Below are 13,222 nucleotides of genomic sequence, written 5' to 3'. Positions count from 1 at the left end.
TCAAAGCCCTAGCTATCATTATCTTCATAATATATATTATATTTTACCCTTATGTAGAAATGAGACTTAAAAAGGACCAACACTGCATTATTTGATTGTACTAAACGCAGTACTAATTGTACATTTTAGAAAGGACCAACACTGCATCTTTCTATTGTACCAATGGTAGTACTAATTGTACATCAATATAATAAATAAAGCCACTTTCTCTAGAACTTTCTTGCTATATCTGACCAATTTCTAACCCTAATTTGTCGCCTCCTTCGTAAAGTCCGACTATTCTCTCAACTCTTCCTTCTATACTTCTCATCTCTTCAATGGCGAATCCGTCTGCTCCTTACTTTTTGTTGTTTGTCTACACACTTTAAAACTGTCTCTCAAGCTTTCCTGAAGATCTCTGCTTGTTTCCGATGAGCTGCGCAGGTGCTTCTTCATGCTTTAAGTTTCTGTCCTCTTTGGTAAACTCGTTGTATTCTGTCAACTCTTCCTTCTACTTCTGACCTCTTCAATGGCGAATCCATCTGCTGCTTAGTGTTTTCTGTTTGTCTACAGAGTTAAAATCTGTCTGTGAAGCTTTCCTCAACATTTCTCTTTGTTTCGGAAGACTTGCGCAGGTATTTCTTCCTCCTTTAAGTGAAATTTACAGGTTTGCTCCATCATTTTCTCTTTCTCCTATTCCTAATCTGTCTTCTGTTTTCCTCTTTCTCCGATTCCTAATTTCTCTTTTCTGGAGCATATTAAGCCATATTATATTATGTGAATTATACTATTAACGGGGGAGTCTTTCATTTGTGATTAAATTTCTTTTGTCGTTCTTCTATTAGGCTATAATCATGTGTATTGCTTCTGAAAACACCTGTCCTTTTTAATGTTGCTGAACTTCTATATCTACGGCGATCTCTGTTGGGTACACTAAGATTGTGGATTTTTATGATTTGGCTAATCTCTTCTTTGTTCAAGAGTCGACTACTTTGTTACTCTGTACCGAATGACATAAAAGTTACATGCTTGTGATATTTTTGGGATTAGTTGTTTGTACTTTTTTCATTCGAGTTTACAGGTTTCAACATATCTCAACACTAGAATAAGTTTTGAGCCTCAAGTGTGGCTACACTTCTATGTATATGTGACCATCCTCTCATTTTTAATCTAAATTAGATGTTACTGATCCATACATGAGTAGTTCTAGAATATGTAATGCATATGTTCCATCTAATTTTTTTTCCCTTTTTATTTATACTTTTTGAAAAGTAAACAATCCTTTTTACCCCAAAAAATGAGCAGGGCCTCTCTTCAATTTGGGAGTCTTACTTGCACAAACAATTGTTAGTATTTCTTCTTTATGATTAATTTGGTTGTTGTCTATGATGATAATCTTTACATGTTTGATTACATTCATTTACTCCTATTCCTAGAAATAGTCACATATGAAGTATAAGCTTCACAGGTTCTATTGTAGAGGAATTATAAAGCATGTAGAAAGCTTTATATTGTTTTAGCTTCGTGTACAAACATTTCCTTTGTACAATATGTGGATGTTGAACTGAATGATTGTTGTGGCTTTGAATCTACTGAAATAATTTTTGCTTTATGAGATCAAATCTGAAATAAATGATTCTCAGGTAATTTTGCTTATTTTTTCTTTATTTCTAGATCAACAACTTCAATATAATTGAAATGAGATGACTTTCTAATATAATTTCTCATAAAGACAAGTTGTTTTTTTCAATTAAACGTTGGTTACATTTCTTTATGTTATTTGTACCACTAACCGGATCAGCCTCGTGAAAACCTTATATTCCCCTGAGGAGGTTCTACCACGTGGAAAGGCTCTTTGATAGAACTTTAGCCTTAGCTGGTCATGACCAAGAAAGCACTGGATTCATCTGGCACAATGTGCTTATATTTTCGTAATATTGTGTTTCGCTTGTACATTTTGATGTCGTCTGTAAAGTGATTTACCTCCATTATTGGTAGATCTCACTTGAATCAGTCTTTGCACAAGAAATACTTGGGTTATGCTCACAGCTTGAAGCCAGATGAAGTGTGACGATGACATATGAATTTGAGTCATTGATATAAATGTTGCATCATTGGGATTTGTTGCAATAGGCTTTGATATTTTTTAACTTAGCTCTCTTAAGTCTTTTACACCCTTTCTACTGAAAGTTCTCTATTTTTTCCGGCCAGAATTGTCATTACAAGAAGCAACTCCTAATAATGTCTACTTTGCTACATTATATAATTCATTGACACATGTAAATGTTTACCAGAATTCTTATCTTAACCATCTGTACTATTGAGTGCAGTAGGAAACTCTCTCATAATGGTACTAGGATGAATTTTTCCTGCTTCATTTCTACTCCTAATTTAGTGCTTCTGTTATTAATTTACTTACCGGTGGTTGCACATGACTTTTACTTCAACTCTTTTAATTATCGTTTCGCCTTTCTTCAATTTTCCAGTTTTCAGGATACTCCAAAATTGTCAGTGGGTATTAAAAATCATTACCTGCTCCAAATATTTCATGTCATATATTTAATACTTCGTTTCAGTTGTTCCATGTGTAGTTGTAACTTCGTTCATATTCAATTCCCTTAAATTGAATGCTCCTAAATACTAAATCCCTTTCATAGGAGATTCCCTGCAACTGGAACATAAAAATACCACTCATACACGACAGCCTGCAGGGTCTGCAGGAGCCTCTTCATTATCACCAGCTTACAGGGATTGCTTCAACTTCCCACGCAAACTCTATTTACAGGCTAGCCACTCCACAACATTCACATACATCCCACACGTGATCGCAGGTATCTTATATGTCTTCGCCCATGATCTATACAATTTGATACAACCACCAGCTATTCTCTCATATTTTACTTTGCCTCTAACAAAAAAATTCCAAATACAGTCAAAATTGTTATCTCGCCCATTGGTAGTATTCACTCCAGTAGGAAAGTCTCTCATAATGCTACTACCACCAATTTATAGTACTTCCTTTTTTCTGCTAATTTACTACTTCTCTTGCTGATTTAGTTTCCACTCTTTGCGCATCACTTTTCATTCAATTGTTTTAATTATCGTTTAAAGTTTGTCTGACTTTCTCTTTTCTAGGATAGTCCAAATTGTTAATGACTATTCAAACTCATTAACTGCTAGGCCTAGCATTGTAGGGAAATACTTGCTTCTAAGCTTATCGTTACTTTGTTTCATTCGTTTATCATTTCTTCCTTCACAATTAAATATCTTTACAATATAAAATCCAAATTCATATTATACTTGCATAACAGCGAAAAAAGTAAATAACAAAAAGAAGCAGTGTAGCTAGGCAGATTTCTTTGGTAATAGTTTCCCTTACTTTCATTTTCGCAGTAGCTTTACTTCCGCTGCTTTGACCTGTTTCGCGGTTAACAATTAGGTAGACCACTGAATTGAACATGCAAATAAAGTGTTTGCTAAAACTCTTCATCCTCGGTATCACTTCTATATAAGTTGTCGATAGAAGAGCAGCTTACATCCAAACATTTGCCACAATCTCTTCAGTTTTAGGCTTTATGGATTTGGCTTATTCTTGCATGTATACCCAAAAATATAATGCCTTCTATTCATGGCTCTTTGTTCGGTTCCATTTGGGAATGGAATCATTTTACCGCGGGCCCCATAAATCTGGATGTTGCCCGCATTTTCAGATGTACGCTTAAACAAGCTACGATAATTTGGCTATAACATTAGCCGCTAATAGAAGATAGTTAAAAAAAAAACACGAAATGTAACATCAATAGCAGATGGAGCCTTCAAATGATAAATTTGCTATACAACAGACTTGCACATTTAGTAGTATGACACCAAATGTTTCTGCTCAAACCTCAATCACTTCAACTCTGCTGATGTAGCTTCTTCTTCACAGCTTTGATAAACAAATTTGTGCATTAAACACTTATAGTAGTCAAATAGTCATGTCTATATATGAGCATCTGCAAATGAAAACACACACTTAAAAGGAACACACAGTTTAATTTGATAATTGGTTGTAACTTCCCTGTCCACTTTTTCTGCCTTCCTCTGCAAATGAATACAACAGCTTTAGGACCTCTGTTTCTCCCAGCTGTACGTAATGTCAGCTTTCTTCCGAATATTTAACTCATTCCTCCCTTCTCCGTTTCATTCCACGCAATTCTTTATGGTCTTATCTAATAAACCTCTTCAAATTGTACACAAACTACTATGAAACTTCTTAATTTATTGGCTGCTTTGTTTGTATACAGGAAATTACTAAATCTGTTGTTTCTGATTGTTCAAAGCTCTCCCAAAAACACAGAAAACAGAAATGCAGTTCAGGTAACAATGTTTTTGAACTCACATTTGAACAGCTAACTTTATCAATCACTGTAGAAATTCTTTATAGCTATTAGTATAACATCTCTCACGATTTATACCTACCATAAAAGTCACTTTTGCCTATGCTGCCACAATCTTTATCTTTCTGTTTACCTTAGTGTCAATATCAGTCTGTTGCATTAATGAGTTGGGTGAATTGGCTTAGCAAAACATTTCCACTATCATATGCCATAAATCCATTGGTGTTGCTACACAATTCTTATAAATAGTTCAACGTAGAGGTTACTTATTGTGAATAGGGAAACTACAAAGTTCATTATACACTTTCTTCCAATATTATTTCCCTTTAATTGTAGCTGCGTTACATTAACTGCATTACAACATTATGAGTGCATGCACACTAAATAGCATTAGTTGCGTTACATTAACTGCATTACAACATTATGAGTGCATGCACACTAAATAGCATTAGTTGCGTTACATTAACTGCATTACAACATTATGAGTGCATGCACACTAAATAGCATTAGTTGCGTTACATTAACTGCATTACAACATTATGAGTGCATACACACTAAATAGCATACTGCCAATATTGTCTACAACTACACTCATTTGTCATCCAGGTTGTAAGTGTGTTATACAGTTTTTAACTATATTATTTCAACTCTCCATCATGCATTTCCCTCAAAGTAAAACACATTTGAACCAGCCAGACCAACCACAACAGTATACGTTTCTCTAGCCCTAAACTTTCTATTCCTTTTACCTTTATCAATAGTCTAATATCAAATCAACGTGCCTCGCAACAAATTACCAGTCAAAATTCTGGTGTTGATGTAGACAGCCAAGAGTTCTGTATTTTACTTCGAATAATATAGAATAATAAATTCTGCATTAACTCATTTTGGAGTTTCGTTAATCCCATATATCTAATTCTGTTCGCTATGGATAGAACGTTGCAGTAGCTAAACTCAGTAGCTTTCTTCTTCTGCTCTCTTCTGATTTCTCTTTGAAAATTAGTTAAAATAAACCCCCAACCATTACTACCTACGCAGATAATATTACTGCAGTGTCTACACTTATCAGCACAGGCTCACCTAAAACACACCTGAATACAGATGTCGGCCTTATTTTATAACATGACTAATTCAAACCTGAACTTAAGCTCTACCTTACGTGTAAAATGATTATGGCATGAATGCTTAAAAAAGGCATATGCTCATTTCAAAATTAACAATAATATGATACGTTGAACTTGTGATATCACATTAGTATCGAAGACAATAACATGTCAAAGAAATGACGGAAATTTACACATTTGCTTAAATATTTTTGTCGTTTGTCCTACATTTCATGAAAAACTTACACATCGATTCTGTATGTTACCCAAAGTGTTATGCTCACTTTAATCATACTTGTTACATAATTTCTGTGTCATATGTAACACGTTCATATGTGAAAACGATCATAAGTTATTTCATTAGTTTCAAAATAATAATTACAGTCCAAATATTCTCTATGCTGCACAATCATTGCAGAGACAGAAAACTCATTTAATTAGGCTTATATAGGATGAATGTGATAGAAGCTTCATGTGATACACATGTTCAATTCCTAATCTTTCCACCTGACAAAGGGCCTATGATGGTGCCTACTCTCATTGTTCTTTCCATATATATTTATGTTCGTATGTCCTTCAATTTAAGGATAATTACATTGTTGTGTTGAAGTGCTTTCGTTTTTTCCTTCCACTTACTTCTTCCAAAACTCCTTACACTATTCTGTTTGAATTCTTTTCATTCTAATTCTTATTTTCCCAAATGCTACATTTGTATATCTCAAATGTATGGTATTTACATTATACGCATTCAACATGTTTGATCATATACGTTAAAACTGTTAACACAATTTTTCTGCCTTTTTTTAGACTGTAAATATTCTGTCCCATATCGCTCAACAACTGAAAAGGTATGTTATTACACCGGAACCTCACTCTCTTCTCTGTTGCTTATTTTTCTTGAAAAAATATCTTCCAAATGTATGTCATTTGATCCAACTTGTGTATCTATTTAAATCATTTACTCTTGTGTTCGTATGTTCGTTGCACTAGATGTCACACAAAAATATCCACAATTCAAATACACAAGGGTTCCATGAACAACATTTGTCTGGTCACTAATGTGTCAATATTTTAGCAGTCAATCTTACTGACAATACATCAAAGATAATAGGTGCAGGCTCTACAAACCCAATTGTCAAATGTTTAGTAATAACATTTTCCTTAGGTGCCTATTATTTTGCTTAGCTTTTTCGCATTCTTATGCCCTACATTTAACTTCGCCAAAAATGACTTCATTAGGCTTCTCTTTGAAACCCTGCATGAAAGTACTTTGTTCTAAATTTATATAGTTCAGTGCGCATGAAAAAAAAATTTCCTTGCTTGCAACAGGCCTCATGAAAATGAAGGTGACAAAAATTAAGGGTACATCATTAGACAACATTCCTTAAATTCTATCTGATAGGAGCTATAACATGTAAAAAGCTTCCACTTAAAGAGGCAACCTTTACAGTAATATGTGTATTTCTGTGACAACAACTCCATATTGGTTGTGCTGGATAGTATCAGTTTTAATCGTATACTGTCAACTAATCATCATATACTACTGCGTTTATCAGTTGTACATATCACTTTTTTTCCCTTACCTACATCACTTTTCCACTTTCCTCTGTTCAGATTTTATTGGACCATTTTCTCTTCAAAATATCATATTCTTTTTCTTATTACAATTACTATAGGTTTGGTTAAAAATTTGCATCTTAAGAATAGAAAGGAAATGCCTTTGCCAGTACTATCGCCTGCACTTTCTTTCGCCTCTCCTATTTTCAGTTAGTTTGACGTAGCTATGACAAATAATGATTTACAATTTTAACTTTATAAATTGCTCTAGCAATGGATTTGATTTAGAACCACATGTTCTCTGTACATTTACTGGAATTGTTGGTAAAAAATATTGCCCCAAACTCATAATCTTAATACTTGCTTCTACTCCCTCATGAAACCACCACTCATGAAACCTCTTCATATTCCTGTACCTCAAAGTCATATTATAACAATCTTTCACCCTACGAAGTGCGTCCAATGTTTTAGCAACTCTTCTTAATTAGATTTTATTTCCTGAAAATGGAGATAAGATGGAACTTTGACAGTATGAAGACCTAAACTTATCCCAATTTTTTCCCCCGCAATCACTTTACACATATGAATGAAAGTTTGGGTGCTTTCAAATGGTCACCAGTGATTTGCAAATGCATACAATATGTTTGACTTATTTGCCATATGGTCTCTTCAGTCTATTTCCGTGGTAATAGTAACTGATCGGCAGAATATTGTTTATTTTACGCTGAATTTTCCAGTACATGGTGTTTTTACTTCAGGAAAAATATCCTTTAGCTTATATTTTATATTCACATCATGGTGCTATGTAGGTATAGTTACATAGCAAATATGGTTTCTGCAATTTCCTTAGGTATACAATATTACTTTTTGTTTAATTTAACTCATGTGATCAACTAATTACTTCAATTTTCCCAAATGTAAGCATGATTAAATATTTGCAATAATTATCTTGCTTTAATGATGGTGCAAGACAGGCTAACGAAGTTATGTTTTCCATTCCCATTCTTCCAGTGATCAAAACTGTCCAGCACAATAATACGAATAGATTCATCCTTCGCAGCAACATAAAGTTCTTCATATGTCTTTTGAACTACCAAACACAATTCAAACTGTAAAAACATCTTCTGTTAAATAACTTATCTTACATTTATTCTAAAATACGATGTTATGTCTTCCATCAAAATATTGTAATGCTTATATGATGTTTGTCATTAGTCCATATTACGCTCATGCTGCCACATGGGTTGTTTTTGGTCACTTCTATGTATATTTGCTACATTACATTACATTCTAAATTTTTTTAACAAATCATCACCACCTTCAAATAGGAATGGAAGAAAATCCAAATAATCTGCCTACCCAACAAACAACTTCAGACAAAAATTTGCGTCGACGTACTAGATATGCGCAAATGTCACCGGACAGAAAACAATTATTTTTATCCCAGCTAAGAGCAAAAAGGGTTGAATCAAAAAGACAAAAAACCCTTCACCAATCCAATAGTACTGCTGCTCTTACAATTACCACTTCTTCATTATCTCCTCAACAAGGTTAGCTATGCATATTCTTATGTTCCTTCTACCAAAACTATCTTTTAAATATCTATAGCTATAGTTACACGCTTCAACTGAGCTACTCTTAATAGATTTACTTTCCTCATTTTGTTGTTGCAGCTTCCAAACCTACAAATGTACCATCCACTTCAACTAGAAGAGACCATATAGTTACTTGCTTATCTACCTTCAAACAAAGTCAGTTCACAGATATTGCTTCACCTATTTCGCCTATATTCATTTCTAATAATTACCTAGCTATCTGTAAATATTTCCATTCGGTCAAATAGAAATGATCAATTACTTCAAACAGGAATAGAAGAAAATAGAGATAATGTGCCTACCCAGGAACCAACTTCTGATAGAAATTTGTGCCGACGTACTAGATATGCACAAATGTCACCGGAGAGTAAAGAATCACTTCTATCCCAGCTAAGAGAAAAAAGGGCTGAATCAAAAAGACAAAAAAACCTTCATCAATCAAACAGTATTGCTGCTCTTACAATTACGACTTCTTCATTATCTCCTCAGCAATGTTAGCTAAGCATATTCTTTTCTTCCTTCTGTTAAATCTCTGTTGTAAATATCTACAACTATAGTTACACACTTCAACTAACTACAAACGTACCAGGTACTTCAACTAGAGAAGAACATATGGTCGGTTGCTTATCTAGCTTTGAACTAGGTCAGTTCAAAAATAGTACTTCAACTATTTTGAGTCTGTTCATTTTTCATAATTACCTACCTATCTATAAATATTTCTATTCCTCATACTAGGATCAACATTAGTTGCATGTCATGTTGCAAGCAAATTACCTTCAACACATTCTGCAAATAAAGGTATGCTTCTTTTCACCAAAATCATTAAAAACAATGTCTTCTTTTCACTTTATATGTAACAAATAATTGCTTTTTACCTTGCACAGGTAGAAATAATTTAGAAATCAATCTACAAAATGATAATTTAGTGCCAAAAGATTACTTGCTTTTAAAGAAAGTTCCAAATTGCAAATTTTGTGTAGCAAAAAGGTTTCAATATGAATCACCAGGTTTTTGTTGTGATAATGGATCAATTAGACTAACTTCTCATAGGATGCCTACTGAGTTGCGAAATTTGTTCTTGGGTGACTCCAAAGAATGTCAACATTTTCGCACTTATAGTAGAGCCTACAATAATATGTTTGCCTTCACTTCACTTGGAGTACGTTATGATAAAGAATTAGCAAAGAGAAATCGTGGCATATATACATTTAAGGTTCAAGGACAAATGTATCACTTCATTGATGATTTGATACCCTCAACAGGAAAAGCAAAAAATTTACAATTATATTTCTATGATAATGAAAATGAGCTAACAAATCGAATGACATTATCAGATAATCTTAACGAGCTAATTGTTACAAAACTCATGGATATGCTCAAACTTAATCCTTATTCTACTTTTCTTAGGTCGTTAACAGTTGTTCCAAATTTATCTGAATTTTACATTGCTCTAAACTCAAGTTCCAATTTAGACCAAAGAACATATAACTTACCAACTGCATCTGAAGTTGGCGCAATTTGGATTGAAGATCAATTAAATGATAAAATTTCCACACCACATATTCGAATTTACACTCATAGTAACAAAAGCCAATTAGTCAATTATTATTACGGATGTTATGACCCATTGCAATATCCACTTTTGTTTCCTTATGGTCAAAATGGCTGGCATTGTGGTATTAAAAAAATCAACAAGACATATAATTATTCGAAAAACCAAATTTCTTGTGAATCTGAGCAACTACCAGGTATAAAAAACATCGCTTCTATTGATACACTCCTTCACATTGAGTCTACAGTTTTATCAAAAGGATTAAGAAAAAGAGACACTGTTTCTTGTCGTGAATATTACTGTTATAAAATTCAAATAAGAGATGAAGAACCAAATGACACTTTACATTCTGGAAGGGTATTTCAACAATACATAGTTGACCAATATATCAAACTTGAGACACAAAGATTAGATTTTGTTTCATTTAATCAGGATCTATTTAGAGTTGAAGCCTTTCAAGGAATTATTGATTTATTGAGGCAAGGAGAAAGAGATGCTTCCAATATTGGCAGACAAAAATTCCTTCCTGGTAGTTTCATAGGAGGCCCAAGAGATATGCGTCGAAGATATATGGATGCCATTGCTTTGGTACAACATTTTGTAAAACCAGACATATTTTTTACGATGACTTGTAATCTTTGTTGGCCTGAAATACAAGAACATTTACAGCCAATGGAAGAAGTTCAAAATAGACCTGATTTAGTTAGTAGAGTATTCAGAGCAAAAGTAGAAGAACTTAAAACAGATATTCAAAAAACCAACATATTTGGAAAGATTGCAGCTTTTATGTATACAATTGAGTTTCAAAAACGAGGTCTTCCACATGCCCATTTTCTGATTATACTTATGGATGGATATAAATTTCTAACACCATAATCATATGATAAAATTGTATGCGCTGAATTACCTGATCATCATATTGATCGTCATCTACACAAACTTGTGACCAAGCACATGATCCATGGTCCTTGTGGCTATTTGAATCCTTCAAATTCTTGCATGCAAAAAAAAGGAAAATGTAAGTTTAAATATCCAAAACAACTTACTGAACAAACAACCAAAGGAAAGAATTTGTATCCTCTTTACAAAAGACCAAAAATGATCACACCAATCAAAGTTAGAGGACACAACATTGATAATTCTTGGATTGTCCCGTACAATCCATTTTTACTGAAGAAATTCGGTTGTCATATTAATGTTGAAATATGTTCTGACATTAAGGTTATCATATACATTTACAAATATATTTGCAAAGGCATGACAAAATTGCATTCTTTGTACATAATAATGATACTAATGTAGAAATAGATGAAATCAAAGAATACCAATCTACTAGATGGGTTTCTCCTTCAGAAGCTGCGTGGCGTCTGTTTGCTATTTCGATAAGTGAAATGACTCCAAGTGTTTGCCAATTACAGTTGCATCTTGATGGACAACAATTTGTTCTTTAAAAAAAAAAACCAAACTATCGATCAAATAATAAACAATCCAATGATAAAGAAAACGATGTTAACAAAAAAATTTCGTATGAACAAAATGAATAGCGATGCTATGAATCTTAATTTACTATATAAAGAGTTTCCCCAACACTTTGTATGGTCATCATCATACAAAATGTGGTCACGTCGAAAACAACGCTTTACTATTGGACGTATTGTCACATGTCATCCAACCGAAGGAGAAAGATATTATCTTAGGTTGCTTCTAATGAACATAAGAGGACCAAAATCCTACGAAGATCTACGTACAATCGATGGAAAATGCTACGCTACATTTAGAGAAGCTGCAGAAAAAGGCTTATTACATTCTGATAACAACTTAATTGAGTGTATGTCTGAAGCTGTAAGCTATCAAATGCCATATAGTTTAAGAAAATTATTTGCAACATTATTAGTTTATTGTAATCCTGGTAACCCAAAAGATCTTTGGAAAAAATATGAAGACTCTATGTCAGAAGATTTTAAAATTATTTCAACTATTACAAAAAAAGATATCCACCAATTAGTTTTAAATCACATCAATGGGACATAACATAAATGAATTTAAAGATATATTTGGAAATGTTAGCTTTTCTAAAACAACTAATGAGGCAAAGGAAATATATTTCGAAAGAAATATAATAGTCTCTAAAAAAGATATACATCTTCAAAGCAAATTAAATGTTGAACAAAAAAGGGCATATGACATAATTCTTGAAAAAGTATATTCCAATAAATCAGGAGCTTTTTTTCATTGATGGTCCTGGTGGAACAGGAAAAACTTTCCTTTATCGAGCTTTGCTGGCTGCTATAAGAACAAAGGATACATAGCTTTAGCAACTGCAAGTTCTGGTGTTGCAGCTTCAATACTTCCAGGAGGACGAACAGCTCATTCACGTTTCAAAATTCCTATTGACATCGATGAAAATTTCACTTGCAATATTAGTAAACAAGTTCATTAGCAACTCTAATTCAAGATTTAAAGTTAATTGTTTGGGATGAAGTCTCAATGGCAAAAAAAAACATCATTGAAGCTCTTGATACACTTTTAAAAGATCTTATGAATACAAAAACACTTTTTGGTGGAAAAGTTGTAGTTTTTGGGGGAGATTTTAGACTAACACTTCCTGTTGTTCGTAATGGGAAAAAAGAAGACTTTATTGGTCAAAGTTTATTATACTCCCATATTTGGAATCATCTCGAAAAATTGTGCTTATCTGAAAACATGCGTGCAAAAAAAAGATCCAGCATTTTGTGCATATTTAATAAGAATTGGAAATGGACAAGAAAAAACTAACAACTGCAACAAAATTGAAATTCCCAATAATTTTGTCATTCCCTTTACACATGAAATAGAATCTTTGAATCTTTTGTTTAATGTAACTTATCCTGATTTCCGTACATTCTATTCTAATCCATCTTTTATAACTTCCCGTATTATTTTGACAACAAAAAATGATTTTGTTCATGAAATAAATGACATGATTATACATTAATTTCCCGATGATGCTACAGTTTATACAGCTATTGATGAAACAATAGAACCAAATGATCAGTGCCAATTTGAAGATTTCTTGCA

At 33.1% G+C, this 13,222-nt stretch overlaps 2 long non-coding RNA genes across 2 annotated transcripts; both read left to right on the top strand.

The window, feature by feature from the left end:
- The first annotated feature begins 2,560 nt into the window (after nt 1-2,560).
- LOC102591985 (uncharacterized) lies at nt 2,561-8,195 on the top strand. Its single transcript, XR_368647.2, has 4 exons — nt 2,561-2,810; nt 4,266-4,338; nt 6,269-6,309; nt 8,030-8,195. It is a non-coding gene; the product is annotated as an uncharacterized lncRNA (long non-coding RNA).
- A 1,158-nt stretch (nt 8,196-9,353) lies between these two features.
- On the top strand, nt 9,354-9,798 carry LOC107058256 (uncharacterized). Its single transcript, XR_001471904.1, has 2 exons — nt 9,354-9,411; nt 9,498-9,798. It is a non-coding gene; the product is annotated as an uncharacterized lncRNA (long non-coding RNA).
- The last annotated feature ends 3,424 nt before the right edge of the window (nt 9,799-13,222 follow it).

The sequence above is a fragment of the Solanum tuberosum genome, unplaced genomic scaffold (genome assembly GCF_000226075.1).
Source record: "Solanum tuberosum cultivar DM 1-3 516 R44 unplaced genomic scaffold, SolTub_3.0 scf00469, whole genome shotgun sequence".
NCBI classification, from domain to species: domain Eukaryota; kingdom Viridiplantae; phylum Streptophyta; class Magnoliopsida; order Solanales; family Solanaceae; genus Solanum; species Solanum tuberosum.
This window is presented reverse-complemented; position numbering and strand designations above follow the sequence as displayed.